Consider the following 17,864-nt stretch of genomic DNA (forward strand, 5'->3'; position numbering starts at 1 on the left):
AAAGACCATCAGCTGTGAGTGAAGGGTCACAAGTGGCACAAGAGGAAAGTGGCCCCTGGATCCTGAAAATCCTCCTGGCAGAGAGTCAGCTGGGAAAACAGCTTAGTTGCAAACAGGTACTCTCTTTGAGGAGGAGGGCAGGAGGCTAGGAGGCTGAGTGGAGGCCACTGTTCACAAAGCTTGAGGCCTAAGCGACTGCCAACATGCCAGTCTGGATTTCAGGATCCCTGTACCCTGACTGCTGTCGGTCTCCCACTGTGCCTCACTTAAGCCTCACGGTCACAGCAGTGACTGTGTCCTGGGCATGGGTGGGTGGGCTGATAGCTCACCTCAGTTTCATCTACAGATCAAAATACAGTGCTCTCCAGGAGCCAGGCACCCGTCCACCCCTGAGCAGACTCAGATGCAGAGAGGGAGAGATATGAGTGGTAGGGCCCAGTCGTGGAGAGGGTTGCCCTGTGATCCAGTCTCCTGGTTGTCCTGCCCTTGGCATTCCTCCTAGTGGGTGCGGCCGACCTAGCAACAGGCTGAATGCTGCAAAAGTGATAAGATGTCCCTCACAAGATCAGCTTACAGGAGGACTGTGGCTTTTGTCTTGCTCACCCTCTCCCGCACCCAAAGGTCTATGAGTCGCCTTGATAAGACACCTGCATGATGAAGAACGGATGCCTTTGCCAGGATGCCTGCCAACAGCGATGCTAGCGACCTTGGAGGCAGGTCTCCTGCCAATGCCAACAAGCCCCAGAGTGAGCTTGGAAGGGCTCCTGTCCACTGCAGCCTAGCCGACACCTAGATCCTAGCCTCACTGAGGCTTCACCGAGATCCCTGACCACGACCGTGAGATCATGAGCAGGAGCTGCTAGAAGGTGCTGTCAGTGGCCATCTGTTGTGTAGAAGAGATCATCCAGTTTGCAGTGCAAAGTACGAATACCACCATTGGATATGCTACCATTCCTACTACAAACACATACAAATAGCAGTGTATTCCTTTCTAGGTGGCAATGCATAATTGGGTGTTTTCAAAAGCGTTTTCCCTGGGAAGGGAAAGGGGGATCATGAGCTGAGATTGAACTCGACGCATGTAGGAGTTTGTTGGGATGAACCCAACTACTATGTATAACTATACAGCTCTAATTAAAAAAAAAAAAAAAAAAAAAAAAAAAGCATTCCCCAAAATCAAGTCTGTAATAGGATGACACCGCATGCATGCACCAGAAACAAACCAACTACGGAGTGGAAGAACTAGCCCCAGAAGTGCTACTGGCTAGCTGCCTGGTCCATTCCAACACCAGTCTCACCAGCTGAGAGTATGCATCCCATTCGGCCAAGGAGAAAACCAACGCACAGCGCAGTTCAGAACAGGCCTGAAGGTAGCACGTGGGCAAACGCACCAAGTTCCCTGAGAATCTCCACCAACAAGAACCGCTCCCTGTGCCTCTGGGTCTGGCTAAACTCCTTGGCAAATCTGCGTCTCCAAGCAGAACACAAGTGACCAAGTCTGGGAGCAGGCAGGCTCCAGCACAGCACGTTCACCACGCAGGGCCACCATGGGCCTTTTGAAACTGTCCGTTCTGAGGCTTTGATATTCCAGGCCAAGCGTCAGGGACATGTGCATTAGATGCCTCAAGCCTGGTCTCCCAGAGCAAACCCCTTCCGCCCTGCTCCCAGTCAGTCTCAGTCTCAATCAGAAAGACTCCCTTCACAGCTAAACAGCAACACGGAGACTCATGTTTACAGAGAACTCACCCAGACAGTAAGCAGTTCGCAGAACCACAAGCATGGAAAACATGAATTTAAAAAGGAGAAAGAGATGACAGAGGCAGAGAAGCTAAAGACAGGCCACCTTAAGCAGGTCTCGCTTCTCAGGGAACATTTCACCATCCTTACAGCCCAGTGACTTTCAGGGCAGTGGGATTCAGAAAAGGGCAGAGTGAGGAAGAAGCAGTTACACTGAGGTCACACTCATCCGCACAGAAAGTGGGAGGCACCGGCCAAGCCTCGCCAGCCCCTCTGACCTCGGAGACAGCACATCTCGTGGCTTTCACCTGTTCCTCAGGGGCGTTCAGTTCCCCCAAGTGCAAGTCAAGCCGCACAGGACCCAAAGCAAGGAGGAGCCAACTCCTGAGTGGCAGCCCCCTCTGGAGACCCGGCATGCAGGGTCTCTGGAGGAAGGGCCCCAACGCTCTCCTGGTGCCGTGTCCAGCTCCGCACCTCCCTTTGGGTGGAGGCGAGATTCCAGATTGAGCAGAAAAGACTATCTTCAATTACTAAGTCTTGTTTTTCTGATTCAAAAAAATTTAAATATTGTATCTCTCCAAGTGATTCTAGTCCTTTATAATGTGAAGTTCACATCAAACAAGATCCAAAGGCTAACCAATTCACGGAAACAAATGCACCCGAGCTCCCCATCCAACAGAAAGAGGTGCAAATGCAAGGTCACTGGTGACTGGAGAAACAAAAGGCCTGGACAGGCGGCCACATTGGACTAGGTTCACACACACACGCAGTCAGACGGCAACACCATCGGGAACAGACCACACGTAGGGGTAAACCAGGCCTTCCTGCCACATGCCAGCCTGACGCTCTCAGTCACTGCAGCACCCTGCAGTGTGCCAGGTCCCAAAGATACCGAGGCAAGAGAGCCAAATGATATACTTGGTTAGTAACATTAGTTACTAACACCGCTGTGCAGACCAAGGACTCACAAAGGGTCCCTTAAGGCAAGAAAAGCAACTCACAGGAAGACAGCAGCCAAATTTCTAACAGGAGATGGCATGGGCCAGAACCGGGGAGGAGGCAAGTGGGAGAGGACCGGTGGGCCCCTGGCAATCAGCACTCACTGTCACCCAGGGGGTCTGGTCCTCAACCCGTCACCTTGAGTGTGGCCACACCTGATGCCACCTACACCTGCCCTCACCTTCCCTCTGGTGAACAGCCACTGCTTATTGTCCCTCCCCAGAGCCCCTCCCCCTTGGACCACCTCCACCCTCTGCATACCTCCCAGGCCCCCCATGGGGACTCTCTCCTCATGGCCTGTGACTTACCTGCCCAACCACTGAGTCAAACTGTTGAGTGGCTTCTGTGTCCATGCCAGGCAAACCACCAGGGATGACCCACCCCAGGACCAGTCACCACTGGGAATCTCAGAGAACAGGCCAAGACCATAATGCCCAGTGATCTCGGGCAAGGATGTGCAGGAGGGCATCATCTGCATAATGACTTCTGAAACTGCCCTTCCCCTCCTCCCCCAGCACCCCAGCGCAGCAGCACCCCCTCCTGGAGACCCTTCCACCCGTGCTGAGCACCTGCCTGCAGAGCAGGGCCTGCACTGTGCTGCGCTGTGCGTGGCTTGGAACCATTGCCTCCAGGGCTCTCTATCAGTGCTGTGGGCACACAGGTACCCTCAAGGGTAGGAGGACCCCTAGGAGGACCCGTTCCTGTGGGCAGGGACAGGAGCCGTCAGCCACAAGAAAGCAGAGGAACTGGTCACATCAGGATACCAGCCACAAAGGTCCCAAGGCTCAGAATCTCAAAGTGCAGAAGGTCCCACCCGCAGAAGCTGCGGCACACAGACCTGGATCACGAAGGCCGCAGCAGGCCCCAACTCCACTGCAGACAGCCGGGCCGTGCTGGCGCTGACCCCGCAGCCCCTCACACTTGCCTGGGCCCCAGCCTGGCAACTGCTGAGCTCCGGGACAGCAGACAGACATGAAGCCATTGCTTTTCAGGACTTGGTCTTTACAGCGGAGGGCACTGCAGTGCTTTTTTTTTTTTTTTTTTTTAAGATGAAAGTGGTTTGGATTTTTCTTTTAAAATGGTAGGCGCAAACTGCAAGTTGAGGATATTTACAAAAAATATGCCTAAAATTATAGACGCAATGCTACTTTTGATCCCAGAAACAAATACTGCTTTGAAAATCTTTGAAATACTAAAAAGTGAACCATTCAACTTTTCCATTCGTTTTTATTTCATTTTCCCCTTTTTATGTCCATTCATTCTTTATTTCTATTTGTGATTTTCAGACCTGTGAAAAAAATGGGACTATAAGTGGAGTTGATGGATTTAGCAAACAAAAACACAGGACATGCTATCACATTTGATTTCAGATTGACGACTAGTAGCCCTTTAGTGTAAATGCGAGTGGCAGGATGTCACCCCCAAGTCCAGCTACAAAGGTCAAGGCTGTGCTCCAGTGCACGGTGCCTCCCCAGGTCACCCTCTCTCCTGTCACCCGTCTGGGAATCTCACCACTTACCTCACACTGCTTCCTTGCACAAAGGGCATAGTGGCCAGCAAAGGACAGGAGAGGGGTAGGCAAAGCCACCACCCAGCCTCCTCTCCTCAGCCCAAATGTCCAGGAGAGACTCCAATCAGTTGTGCTCATCAACACAAGGGTCTCATGTCAGGCCTCCTACCACCTAGTGATTCACCTGTTTGCCTGCACCTGGTCACCCCTAACACCCAGGGGAAAGACGGGGTGCTGCCCCTATTCATCGGGGGCCTTCAGGAGGCCAAGGGGCTCGTCCAGCTCTCAGCATCTTACTCTCAGGACAGCAACAAAATCTTTGCAAACATACAAAGCACCACGTGCCTCTTAGGCATCACGAGTGTGCAGGATAAGCTGTGAGTCTGTCCAGCCACCCAGCCAGGGGCAGACCCCATGGAAGCAAGAGACATGGGTGGCCAGAGGAGGCTCCTTAGGCAGGAGGCATGTCCCACTCTGATCCAGTCCAGGCAGGATAGTGGGATAAACTGTGGCATTATTTGGAAAGAGTCTTTCAGGTGGGCTTAAGATATGGCAATGACCGTGGATTACCAGGGTGGCCCTAAATACAATCACAAGTATATTAAAAGAGGCGGCAGAGGGGAGACCACACTGAAAATGCCACATGGAGACAGGCAGGGATTGAAAAAGTGCAAGCACAAGCCAAAGGACACCTAGAAGCACTCAGAGCTGGAAGAGGCAGGGAGGGTCCTCCCTCGAGCCTTCAGAGAGAACACGACCCTGGGGACACCTTGGTTTCAGCCTTTGGCCTTCAGAACTAGGGTGAGTTTCTACTGATTAAGCCTCCAGTTCCTGATACCTCCTAACAGCAGATGCAGGACACTCAGGGGGGTGCCCTTCCTCCCAGGACCAAGTGCACACCCCCACGGTAAGGAAGCCACCCAGCTGCTAACTGCTAAGTCCACAGCAGTGGCCTGTGGTGTGGCTCTGACTCTCCCCAGGGCTGGACTCCAGGTGCCTAGGACAGTAGGGGCTCTGGCTAGTGGCAGTCTGGCACCTCATCCTGCCCAAGTCCTTCCCTGGGAAAATGCTCCCTGGGCTGCAGCTCAGGACAGCCCATACTCACTGCCATCTCCCACAGCCTGCGCCTAGTAGGGACTCGACACCAGTGAGCTCAGCAAAGGCCCAGGCACCCTGGAGGTACATGCCCACTTCCAGTGTGGGCACCACAGCAGAAACCTTCCAAGAGCTCCCCAGGTGTCAGCCACCGCCCCTGGCCATCTTCCATTCAATCCCCACTACCCATTCAATCCCCACTGCAACCTTATTATTAACCCTCTCTTCCCCAGCCCCTTGAAACAGGGTCTTGCTTTGTTGCTGGGCTGGCCTCAAGTTCCTGGGCTCAAAAGTTCCTCCTGCCTCTGCCTTCCAAGTAGCTGGGACCTCAGGAGTGCAACACCATGCCTGTCCTCTTTTCTAGGTAGACACTGTGGCATGGGACAGTAGCTTGCCCAAGGTAATACAGGCGACGGAGGCCGGGGTACACATGGTATCTGAAGGTAGCAACCGTGCCTCCCCAGCAGTCTCAGCAAGCCTGGACAGAGTCAAAGCCAGGGGCTGTCTGTGTCCGGAAAGGCAAAGAACCACCCACAGTCCCTATCCTGAAGGACTTTGTGTCCAAGGAAGACAAGAACACACAGTGCCACTAGTCAGATCCACCCACACCCAGGAAGGCACTCTGACCCCACTGAGGACCTGGAAGTCAGCTCTGCGGGGGAGTGCTCTCTTCAAGGCAAGAGCAGCATAGTCACCGGTCATGTGGCTTTCCAGGTAAGAAACAAGAAAACTGCCAAAGACCAAGGCCTGCCTACAAACCAAAGTGCCAAAAGGTCTGTCAGTAAATTCACAAGTTTTATGCATTCTCCCAGGTTCAAAACCAATTTCAAACCAGGGACAAAATATATAAACCAATCGCAATCACACACTGCATACAACGTCTCAGTCAGCACAAGGTTATACAACAGCAGTTCATAAGATCACAACACCAAGTGACACAGCAGCTGTCTGAGTCAATGTAGGTATACTCCGTTTGCAGTACACGTCACCCAACAACCTGCTTCTCAGAACAGATCCCATTAAGTGACACGAAGCTGTACTTAAAGGTCCGAGAACACTATGAAATTGGACTAGAAGGGAGTATCTCCAAATGAGGACTGCCCAGGTAAGATGTGTGTTTGTACCAACAACTGGAGCCCAGGTAAAAGGCCACAATCGCCCCTAGCTTGAAGAGTTAGAGACTGGAGTTTGGGATGGTAGGGCAGCCAGAGAGTGAGAAGTACCTCAGAAAGGAGGTAGCTGGGGGAGGGGAGATGTCCCCTGAAATCTGTATGCAAATTCTGCCTAGGTCCTCAGGCAGTCCTAAACTGTCCGTGCAAAGGGAGCCTCCAAGGCCAGGAGGCAGGTGAAAGGCTGCAGGTGGAAAGCCGAGGTCACCCAGAGAAACTGCAACAGAATTTCAGTTTAAGCCCTACTTAACTCCAAGAACAAAAATCAATACTCTTCAGGAAAAAAGAGTAAGTCACTTCATTGATCATCCACAACATCCAATATATAATCGAATAGTATTAGATATTCAGGAAGATGTAGCCCATCATCAAAAGAAGCCAATATAAATTGACCCAGATGTCAGAATTAGCAGATAAGAACTTCAAAGCAGCTAACATAAAGGAGAACAAATAATACAAAAACTTCAGTCCTCAGACTGAAATGCCCCGTTCAATGAAGGAAAACAGATGCAACCATTGGATTTCAGGATGCTGGGTAATAGATGCTCCCATGAGCATGGAGAGGTGGAAGGGAGGGGGAAAGGTCACATACAAAGAAGTGGAGTGGCTTCAGACTTCCCAGCAACACTACAACTAATACAGTGAAGCAACACTTTCAAAATTCTTAGAGATAGCCTTCCATCTAGAATTCTATACCCAGCTAAACTAAAAGGTAACTGGACAGTCAAATAAAGATGTTTTCAAAATCAAGGGAAAAAAATCTATGTGGTGTTTCTTAGGCATCAAAAGAGCAGAACTTTAGCAAAACAATGAGTGAGCCAAGACAGAAAAGAGGATCTCAGGACACTGAGACCCAACACAGAGGAAGAGAGCACAGGGCAACCCTGGATGACAGCTGGGAACAGACTGCAGCAGGAAGGGTCTCCAACAATACAGGCAGTGGTGGGCGAGTGTGGGGATATGATGAAACAGCTGGGTGAGAAGAGACTGCTCCTGCTCAGTGATGAGAGTCCTTAAGAGTCATGAAAATGTGGTGACGGTGGTTGACTTGACCAAAAGAGGTGATAAGATAAAGGCAGGACACGGGAAAGGAGGGTGGGCAGAGAGCCAATGTCTCCCTCCACCTTTGAGAGGAATCAAAAGATAATGCCTCAAGTAAGTTCTAAAAGGGCAACTCAAACCCCAGCAGATATCCAAGGAAACAAAACACAGGATGGCACCTCTGGGGGCTGGGGCAAGTGACACAGAACATTCGATTTTCAATTCATGAACTTGGCCTTCTGCCAAGTGTCCTGGACGAATAACCAAAACTGCTACTCCATGACACATAGAAAACAGAAAACTACGTAGGTAGCACACAGTGTGTGCACATGCGTGAGCATGTCTCTCGAGGACTGCATGAAGGAGAGAAAGATGGCAAAGGGTGCACATCAGAATGCCCCTGTGAGTACAGGATTGGAGATGTGGAAAAGGAAAAGAGGAAAGAGAAATAGAAAGGTCGAACCACACACTCCTTTTCTCATTCATGTAACCACAGACCTTAAAAACTGCGGGGAAAGGGCCTCTAACACAGGTTTCCTGGCGGAGCCAGCACCAGAGCTCCACAGATGAGGCTGGGAAGCTTCTGAAATAGTGCTCCCCGAAAATCATGGGTCAAGTTGCAAGTGCCCATGGGCAGACCCTATTTCTGAAGAAAGACTGTTGTTTTCATTAGCTTGCCAAAGGAGATGGTCCCTGCCACCTTCCAAAAGAGTAGAACAGACCTTCACAGTTGGAACCTGCATTCCAAGCAAGGTTTATCTTCCCAGGACACCAGTGTCCATGAAGTCTCCAGCTTCCCCTCAAAGGCAGGACAGAGCAGGAGCAGGAGGGCCCTTGACAGACCCACTCATCTGGAGAAGGCAAGTGAGGTCACACACCCTCCGCACAGAATGAGGAAAACTGCAGAAACCTTCAAAATGACATCGGGAGCCATGAGTGGAGCTAAACAGCAGCCTTTAAAGTTACCCAGGTCCTTGGGCTAGGGTATAGTGCTTGCCTAGCACGTGTGAGGCCCTGGGTTCAATCCTCAGCAACACATAAAAATAAATAAATAAAATAAAGGTATAAAATTGGTTATTTTAAAAAATACCCAGGTACTGATTCCCTGAGACTGGGAATGTTCCCTCTTAAAACAAGAGAGACCTTGCAAATGTGAATAAATTAAGGATCCTGAGATGGGGAGAGGATCCTGGATTATCCAGGTGGCCCTAAATGTAATCCCTAGCATCCTTCCAGGACCAAGGCAGAGGGAAAGCTGAAAACAGAAGAAAAGGTCATGTGACACAAAGCAGCCATGAGCCCAGAAATGAGGCCGGCCTCCAACAGTGAAGAGGAAAGAAGGGATTCCGTCAGTGTCAGGGAGTGGCCCGGGAATATGCTCCAGACTCCAACAAAATCTAAGAGAAAAAGTTTCTGTTGTGTTAAGCAACTAAGTTTGTGGTGCTTTGCTATAGCAACAGCAAACTAATACAAGTGCTAATTATAAAGTCAATAAAATGTTTACAGGAATTCCATCAAATTCAAACAAAACACAAAACGCCCTCCACTGCACCATGCCCAGAAAGCACCAGGTAACTAACAACTAACACAGCCTTTCCCTCTCAGCAGGCCAGTTTGCTTGGCCCTCTCTAGATGCCTGGCACCAATAAACAATAAACGTCAAAAGACAATGGATCAGAAACCCACAGGCGCAACCTTCCCAGCAGGTAAGCTGAGACTCAGCGCCCTTTGCTTCCTTCCTTTACCCTGAGAGCTGAGCCTCACCCAGCCTTGACTCCCTCAATCCCCACCTCCAGAGTTCCCATAGGTCCCTGCCTGTGGCAGCCAGGCTTGCTGGGACCCAGCCAATGCCTCCAGGCCCTCAGCGTCCAGGACCAAACTGTCTCAACATCCAACCCCACAGTCTCTCAACCTGGCAATAGCCCCTCCTTCTGTGGGACCCTACTCTAAAATAAAGGGCAAAAAGTGAGCCAACCTTGGTCCCTGGGTCCCCTACCCACCACAGGACCGGTACAGTGCCTCCCTCCTCACCTGCTGACCCTCCTCATGAGAATGCACCTCGGCGTCCTCAGGCACCCAAGCCTTGCCCTCTCCCAACCCCCTACTCCTCCAGTCCAAGTGAAGAACCTTTCCTGATCCCTCTCTTTGCCAACCTCGCTGCCCTGTCTCACCTGCCTCCGCTCCTCCCTGTCACAGAAGCTTCCTGCTTATCCTCAGTCACCTTCCCTAGTCTGAGCCTGCCTGAGGGCAGGTTCCAGCCTCAAGAGATATCACAGCAAAGTCTGGACTTGCAGCTTTTAAAGAAAAAGACCCAGACCCATAGGCACCTGCCCTGGCCATCTGCAGGTGTCCCTGCACACCTGCCCTTGCCTAAGCCCTGCCCTCAGTCAGCACAGCCTCCCCATTTAAAGAGTCCCTGAAACCCAGGTCCTGTGCCAGGGCTGTGCACCTGACACCCATCATCTAGTCCCCCAAACCACTGGGAAAGGTGCACATTTTTATTCTGATTTTTCAGGGGAGAAAGTTCTCACTGTGACAGCAATGTTTCTAAAGATGCAAACACAGTCCCTCCAGCTTAGAATTGGTTTTGCCCTCCCCACATCGCTTCTGGGTACAAGTCTCAACTCCCTTCAGGGTTTCTAAAACTCTTCCCAAGGTGGGCTCCTGCCACCAGCACCCGCACTGCCACCAGGCACCACAGCCTGCCCTGTACATGAGTCTTTTCTTTGTGAACTGCCAACTGCCAGCCAACTGCCAGCTGCCACCAACCTGGGAAGGACTGCAAGGCCAATGTGGAAGGGAGCCCAGTGCAGGTCCCTCCCACAGGTTCCCACGCCTCAGAGCTGCAAGGTGCTGCCATGAAAATATATGACAGGACCATGCTGCAGGCAGGACAGCCCCTCCACACTTGCAGCAGCCCCACAGGCAGGCCAAAGAGGAAACTGAGGTACACAAGAGGTGGCCAGGCAGGTGAGAGGCCGATGGTCCAACAGCTGGCCAGCGCCTCAGCTACACTCCAAAAGTCTGGGACTAACTCTACTCCACAACTCTGAGCACCATCTGTCTACAGTGCACAGGTCTGAGCTCCTCTCTGTCTACATTCCACAACTCTGAGTCCTCTCTGCCGATAGGACACAGATCTGAGCCCCAGGTCTACAAGGCACAACTGTGAGCCCCTTCTGTCTTCACTGCACAACTCTGAGCCCCCTCTGTCTACAGTGCACAACTCTGAGCTCCCTCTGCCTACACTGCACAACTCTGTGCTCCCTCTGTCTGCACTGCACAACTGAGCCCCCTGTCTGCACTGCACAACTCTGAGCCCCCTGTCTGCACTGCACAACTGTGAGCCCCTTCTGTCTTCACTGCACAACTCTGAGCCCCCTGTCTACAGTGCACAACTCTGAGCTCCCTCTGCCTACACTGCACAACTCTGTGCCCCCCTGTCCGCACTGCACAACTCTGTGCCCCCCTGTCCGCACTGCACAACTCTGAGCCCCCTCTGTCTATACTCCACAACTGTGAGCTCTCTGTCTACAATGCACAACTCTGAGCTCCCTCTGCCTACACTGCACAACTCTGTGCCCCCCTCTGTCTGCAGTGCACAACTATGAGCTCCCTGTCTACACTGCACAACTCTGAGCCCCCTGTCTACACTGCACAACTCTGAGCCCCTCTTGTCTGCACTACACAACTCTGAGGCCCATTTGTCTACACTGCAAAACTGTGAGCTCCCTGTCTACAGTGCACAACTTTGAGCACCCTCTGCCTACACTGCACAGTCTGAGCCCCCTCTGTGTACACGCCACAGTTCCCAGACATCGCCGGCCGCGGCTGACCTGCGTTCCTGCAGTGCACTTCCAGAGTTGGGTCCCTGGAGACGGCCGCTGCCCAAACAATGCGGCCGCTCACTAAGTCCGACAGAGAATCCAGACCCCATCGCTCCGGACCGGCCAGCTCCCGGCCGCGTTCCGACCCCGCCCGGCCCAGTCCCGGCCCCCCACCCTGGTCCAGCCCCAACTCGAAGCCGCCCCGGACCGGTGGTGCGAGACCCCCAACTCAGGCCCGCGGCCGCCGCCCCGGCCTCGCGCGCCCAGACCCGTGCGAGTTCCCGGAGTCGCGGGAACAAAGGAGGCGCGGGTAGCGGCCCCGGAACGGCCGAGCGGGCGGCGGCAGGGACCCGAGCGCGCGCCGGGAAAGATAGGAGGGCCGAGGCGGCGCGCCGGCCCCACACCTACCGGGCCGCGCCGCTCGCTCCCGCTCGGGCGCCGGGCCGAAAGCGCCAACGGTCGCCGCCGCGAGGGGCGGGGCCCGGGAGGGCGGGGCCCCGGGAAGGGGCGGGGCTCCGGGACGGGAGGTGGGAGGTGCCCGAGAGGGGGCGGAGCTCCGGAGGGTCCGTGAGGGTGGAGCTCCAGGGAGGCGGGGCTCCGGGACGGGAGGTGGGAGGTGCCCGAGGGGGGCGGGGCTCCGGAGGGTCCGTGAGGGTGGAGCTCCAGGGAGGCGGGGCTCCGGGACGGGAGGTGGGAGGTGCCCGAGGGGGGCAGGGCTCCGGAGGGTCCGTGAGGGTGGAGCTCCAGGGAGGCGGGGCTCCGGTGCAGGAATCCTCAGGAGGAGGGGACGGGGCGGGGCGGGGAGGAACTGACGGACAGCGGGCCCCGGGGGGGCGGGGTTAGAGGGAAGGGCCCGCTGGGGGGCGGGCCCTCTGAGCAGGGGTGGGACTTCCGCCCTGCGGAGGCGGAGCGCTTTCCCGGCTGCGAAGCGTTCACCTTCCCGGGCCTCCAGCCTGGTTCTGCTGGTCTTCTCTGCCCCGACGCGCGCGCCCCGGAAACGACGGGGATCCCTCTAGTTTTTAGTGAGGGCAGCGGAACGTAAAGCGTGGTTTCTTCCTCGGCCAGAAGCGTGGCGATTGCCCCGTCCTTCGGGGGACGGGGGCGACGCTGGGTGCACCCGCCGAGGCGGTGCCCCCGGCTGGGGAGGGAGCATGCACCTGACTAGGGAGCGGGTGGGCAGCTGCCCAGGCCACCAGCACCGCTGGGGCTGAGTTCTCAGCTCTCTCCCTGACCTGTCCAGGACAACGTGGCCTCGTTCACCCAAAGATCTAGAAGGGAAAGTGAGTCCAAAGATCTAGAAGGGAAAGTGAGTATGATGATACCCCTATCCCCACTTCCGCTTGTCTTCTTCCTCTACTATCACAGGTTTTTTGGAAATTCTGTTCCCATTTAGTTGTAGTGACTGCTCAAAGTATTTTCAGGAAACAGTCCTCTGGGCCTTTTATTGTAATATCTAAATGTGGGGAAAAATCAGGTCCAGGATCCTTAGTGGCTGGGTCCTGATCTTTTCAGTTAGTCAAACGACACTCCAACCTGGCTAGATAGAACCTTCTGGACTGTATATTAAATCATCACCACCAAGCCACAGCCATGACTTCAGTTCCCACTGACTGTATACAATCAATGAGTGTAAGTTAGGTTTCATATTTCCCTCCCATGCTTCCAGATGACCACCAAGGGCAGCTCTTCAAATGCCTGACTTCTTGTCATATGCATCTTTGCACATCAGCCGTGATTACCAAAAGCCATGCCTGCATTGGCAGATGTGCTGGGCATGTTGTGCTCTGCTGAGCCCTGAGGCGCTGGGGCCAGCTGTCTACAGAAGAACCCAATCTGTCCCCTGAAATCTGAGGGCAAGGGCAGGAGAGCAGGTTGGCAGCACCTACCCAGTCTGAGACCACAACCCCTTCCTAGTTACATCACTGGCCACCACCCACCTCTCCTGAAACTCTCTAGCTTATCTCAGCCACCATCTTTGACCTCCTCATTATCTTGCTTGTTTCAGTCAATGCTTGACCTCTGGCCCCTCCCTTCTTGCCCTTGTCTCCTTATCTCCTGCCATCTCTCCACACTCACTGCTTGTCCACTCTGCAAACCTGCTGCCCACCCCAAACACTTAGTGCAGCCTCTCCTGTTACCTTCCTCTTTCAAGTATGTCACCTGCCTCATTTGGCTTACATATCAGTATGTGTGTCTTTTCTCTGTCTTCCCGTAGCCACCTGTCCTTGTCTTTCAGCCCTAGAGATAGTAACAGTCCCCTGCATGCCATTAGCTGCCCTGGACACCACCATTTCACACATTGCTGGACTGCTCAGAATGATTCACATTGCTGAGCAGAAGGCCAGGAAACTGGGGACAGGTCAAGAGGACAGCCACCCTGTGCTTAACCTGTCTAGCTGTCAGGCAGGGACTTCAGAGTTGGGGTGGTGATGTAGGTGTGAAATGAGTTTGCAAAGACCCCTTTGGTGTTACGGGGCGCAACTTAAGAACAGACTGATCGCCACTGAGAATCCAAATTTGAGAGTCTTTATTAAGCCAGTCGCTGACTGTCTCACACAATGCCCCAAAAAAAGGCTATTGGAAGAACAGCCCCGACCATAGGGTTGCAGGGGTTCTTATACCAAAAATCACATCAATCGTGTGTCTGTTGTTATGATCCGAAATTTCAAACTAACATCATGAGATCATCAACAGAGGGAGAAGTGGGTCAAAATGACCCTTACCTAGGTACAAACTAAAGAATGGTTACTAACATCCACACAATCACCTTTCACATGTTACATTGTTTAGGAGCAATAGGAATCAAAAGAGAGCAATTTTTCTTTACATAGGAATTGTCATTCTGTATTGTTAAACATGTCACACTAAGTAATTGGTGATGGATACAGAGGCAGGGTGTTCCCATGGGAGAAACTTAACATGGAGTCTCAGAGCAAAATGGAGTCTGGCCTGTAACATTCTCATGGAGCCAGATCTGTCAGCCCATCACACTGGTTGCTGAGATGAGGTGCAGGTAGGAGGCAGTGTCAGGAGCCGAGGGGCAGCCCGTAAAGCCTGGCACACTGGTAACTGGAGCAGACAAGCTACCCTGCCCTGGGTGGTAGGAGGGCTTGACACACAGGGACGAGATGTGCCGGGTGGACTTACCAGGCAGCTGGAACCCCACCACAGTAACTTGGAGGTCTCAATCATCACTCTGTCCCCACTAGGTCAGGAGGGGACTCAGATCCTGCCCTGCTTGGTGCAGCCCACTCTGCTGTCCCTCCAGGAGGGGTCCCATTTGAGCAATGAGGTATATGGCCACCTGGCATGAAGAAATGTTCTCTGAGGAGGATGCTGGGTCACAAAAGGACACACACAGCATGCCTGCACTTTCCTGAGCACTCAGTGGAGTTCACAGAGGCAGAAGAGGACGGTGGGTGCCAGGGCTGGGGGATGGGGTGGTGTGTCATGGGGCAGTTTCAGTTAGGGAAGATGAAAAAATTCTGGAGGTGGACAGTGGTGACGGTCCCATAACTCTGTGTGCCTCACCATGAACTGTGCACTGGAAAATGATTAAGGTACAGCTATTATGGAAAACAGTATGGGGGTTCCTCAAAAAATTGAAAACAGAATTAGTATACACTCCAGCACCCCCTGCTCTGGTGGCTCGTCAAGGCACCTGCTCTCCATGCTCACACACTGCTGTTCACAGAAAACAGGATGTGGAACCAACCCTGGCGGCCACCACTGATGAGTGGATCAAGAAAATGTGGTGTGTTCACAGCGAGGCATGCCGCTCAGCCCGAAGCAGAGTGCAGGCCTGTCCTTGAAACCACATGGCTGGAACTGGAGGACTTTGTGCCCAGTGAAGCCAGCCAGGCACAGAAAGACAGCTTCCAGGTGATCTCTCTCAGGAACCCAAGAGAGGAGCTCCAAGAGGGCAGAGGATGGTTGTCCAGGACTGGGCAGGGACGGGCTGCATGGCCATCACCACCAGCATTGGTCACCTGTGCCACCAGAACTTAGTTGCTGGGTGGCCCAGGAGATGACTCCAGGGCTCTGGGCCCTTCTTCCTGCCTCTGACGTGGGGAGTGACACGTGCACACCTCTGGGTATAAGGCTTGTGGCCTTCAGACCAACGCTCCTAGTCAGCGCCAAGCTGCACGGCCTCAGAGCCACTGCCTGCATTTAAGTCTTCATTCTGTCCCCACGAGGGTGTTAGCCTGGGCTAGGCTCTGCCTCAGCTTCCTCTCCTCTAAAGCAGAAGTGGAAATAGTACCCCAAGGTGCACAAGTGTCGTGAGAGCCCAGTACATGTGTGCCCTGTGGGGCCCACACCTGGATCTGAGCAGTGCCAAACTGCGCCTGGTGCCCACCCTCCCCCTGGGATGAGGCGGCCCACACACAGGGCCTCCTGCACCCCACTGTGCATGCACAGAAAGGGGTTCGCTTAACAGGGAGCAGGAGCCGCAGGCAGCAGGCAGCAGGCAGCAGTCAGTTCTTTTCATTGAGGCTGGTTAATCTCTCCTCATCCTCCTGAAGGGCTTGCGGTGGAGCCCCAGTAGTGTTTGGAGACCACAATGCCCTCATCACCCAGACCCTTGAAGCAGAAAGCAGAACAGGGACAGATCCCCTGGTGGTCCGCGTGTGACCAGGTGGGGAGGCAGTCCCTCCTGCAGTCCCACACACCGACCTCCTGGCTCTACTCCTCTGGTGCCAGTTGACCCATCACTGCACTGCCTGCCCAGCTCCTGCCTGTGACAGCTTTGCCCCAGCTGCCTGGCCGCACCGTCCATGCTGGCTCACATCCTGAGGGCCAGGTCAGCCAGCTCTGCCCCACAGCGCGGCTGCTTCCCTGGGTCTGCCCCGTCAGTCCAGGCCACGCCACCCCCAGTCCAACAGCATTCTGTCCCTGACCCTGCTCAGCCATCTCCCTCCCTGTCCCACGTGTCTCTGGGGCCCCGAGCCAGCACCCTAGCTCCAGCCTCACTTGCAGGACACCCAGGAGGCACATCCCCTGGTGCCTCCAGCCCAGCCCCCAGTGCCCCCTCCTCCTCTCTGCACCTCCAGTGCTGGTGGTCCCAACCTCAGCCCCAGGCTTCTCACCCTCCCAGGGCCAGTCTGCAGCCACCGACAGCTCTGGCTCCCCCAGAGAAGCTCGCAGGGTGGCAGGCAGGGCTCGCCAGCTCACAGAGTGTGCAAATGCCTTCGAGGTGGGTGTGTTAGCATCAGAGCAGGGGTGTGCCTTGAGCAGAGCGTTCAGGCCACCACGAGGTCAGGGAGGGGGACTGGGAGGTGACTCCTCGGCTGGGGCAGCCTCTGAGATGACCCATGTCCCCAGTGTGGGCCACGGGGGAGGAGGGCCTCAGGACCCTGCCATCCCCACCTACGCCATATCACCATCCCACCCTCTGCAGGAAGAAGTCCAAGTCCCCAAGGCCCCTCCACGAAGCAGAGGAGACCCCAAAGCCTGCAGCCCCAGACTCCTCCACAGAAGCAGAGGAGACCCCAAAGCCTGCAGCCCCGGCCTCAGTGCTGTCAGAGGACAGAATTGCCGTACGGTTAGCTTAAAGATCTAACTGCTGGGGCTGGGGCTGGGGCTCAGTGGTAGAGCACTTGCCTGGCGTGTGCAAGGCCCTGGGTTCAATCCTCAACACTACATATAAATAAATAAAGTAAAAGACCCATTGACAACTAAAAAAATTCAAAACATAAAAAAAATTAAAAAGATCTAATTGCTTTTCACCCCTGCCCATTTTGCTGGGGATGGAACTAGGGCCACACACACCAAGACTTGCTCCTCCCTGGGCTCCAGACTCCGCAAGCTGCAGCGTAAGCTTCTGGAAAGGGGATTCTGGACGAGCTCTTGGCTGTGGAATGAGCAGAGGGCATTGCACTGATGCTGGGCAGGGGCGAGCAGGACCCCGCGCCGCCCCCGGAGCAGCCACAGGGACAGGGGCTATTTGGGACCCAGTGAGTTTGAGGGCAGGGATGGCGGCTGGGGACATCAGGGAGTTAGAAGTGGTTGCTGAGTCCTCCCAGGTGTCTCTCCCCGTCCCCATCTGAAATGTTGGACCCCCTCGCTCTGGCTCCAGACCTCTGGCCACCTCCCTCTACAAGGCCCTCCGGGTGCTTCAGGGTGGGAGCAAGTGGCCCTGCCTATCGTCTGTGGGACCCACCAGCTGCACCCGTGTGTTGTGGAATTCATGACCAGTGAACAGAACTAAATGAAGCAGAATGTTTTTAACCAGAACATACAGAATTAATTAAATAGGACATTGTTACTAAATGGAGCTCACATTAATTAGGGACATTGTTACCAAATTGAATATGCATCAGCCACTAGACCACATTGTTCCCACATGGCACTCCCTCTATTTCTCCTGCTTCCAAGAAGATCACTCGGGGTCGCTGTGGGCTGGGGACAAGAAGGTCCTGCAGGCCACCAGCCTTGGGTAGTCTCATGGAGCAAGAAGGCCTTTGCCAGGCAGTCGGATGTGCCCTG

The 17,864-nt window shown here is 54.1% G+C and overlaps 1 protein-coding gene and 1 long non-coding RNA gene across 10 annotated transcripts in view; one reads left to right on the forward strand and one right to left on the reverse strand.

Moving 5' to 3' along the window:
• Positions 1-11,871, reverse strand: part of Rgs12 (regulator of G protein signaling 12) — a 97,475-nt gene extending 85,604 nt beyond the window's left edge. For 8 of the 9 annotated variants that reach the window (XR_007110495.1, XR_007110494.1, XM_047566327.1 and 5 more), the window contains exon 1: positions 11,787-11,871. The gene's annotated coding sequence lies outside the window, so the exon portion shown is untranslated. Of the gene's footprint in view, positions 1-11,387; positions 11,640-11,786 lie in introns of those variants that run through there. The other variant, XM_047566324.1, reaches the window with a different exon arrangement.
• Positions 11,872-12,396: 525 nt separating this feature from the next.
• On the forward strand, positions 12,397-17,660 carry LOC124994439 (uncharacterized). Its single transcript, XR_007110496.1, has 3 exons — positions 12,397-12,684; positions 15,073-15,260; positions 16,777-17,660. It is a non-coding gene; the product is annotated as an uncharacterized LOC124994439 (long non-coding RNA).
• Positions 17,661-17,864: the final 204 nt, after the last annotated feature.

This window comes from Sciurus carolinensis, chromosome 10 (genome assembly GCF_902686445.1).
Source record: "Sciurus carolinensis chromosome 10, mSciCar1.2, whole genome shotgun sequence".
Classification (NCBI taxonomy): domain Eukaryota; kingdom Metazoa; phylum Chordata; class Mammalia; order Rodentia; family Sciuridae; genus Sciurus; species Sciurus carolinensis.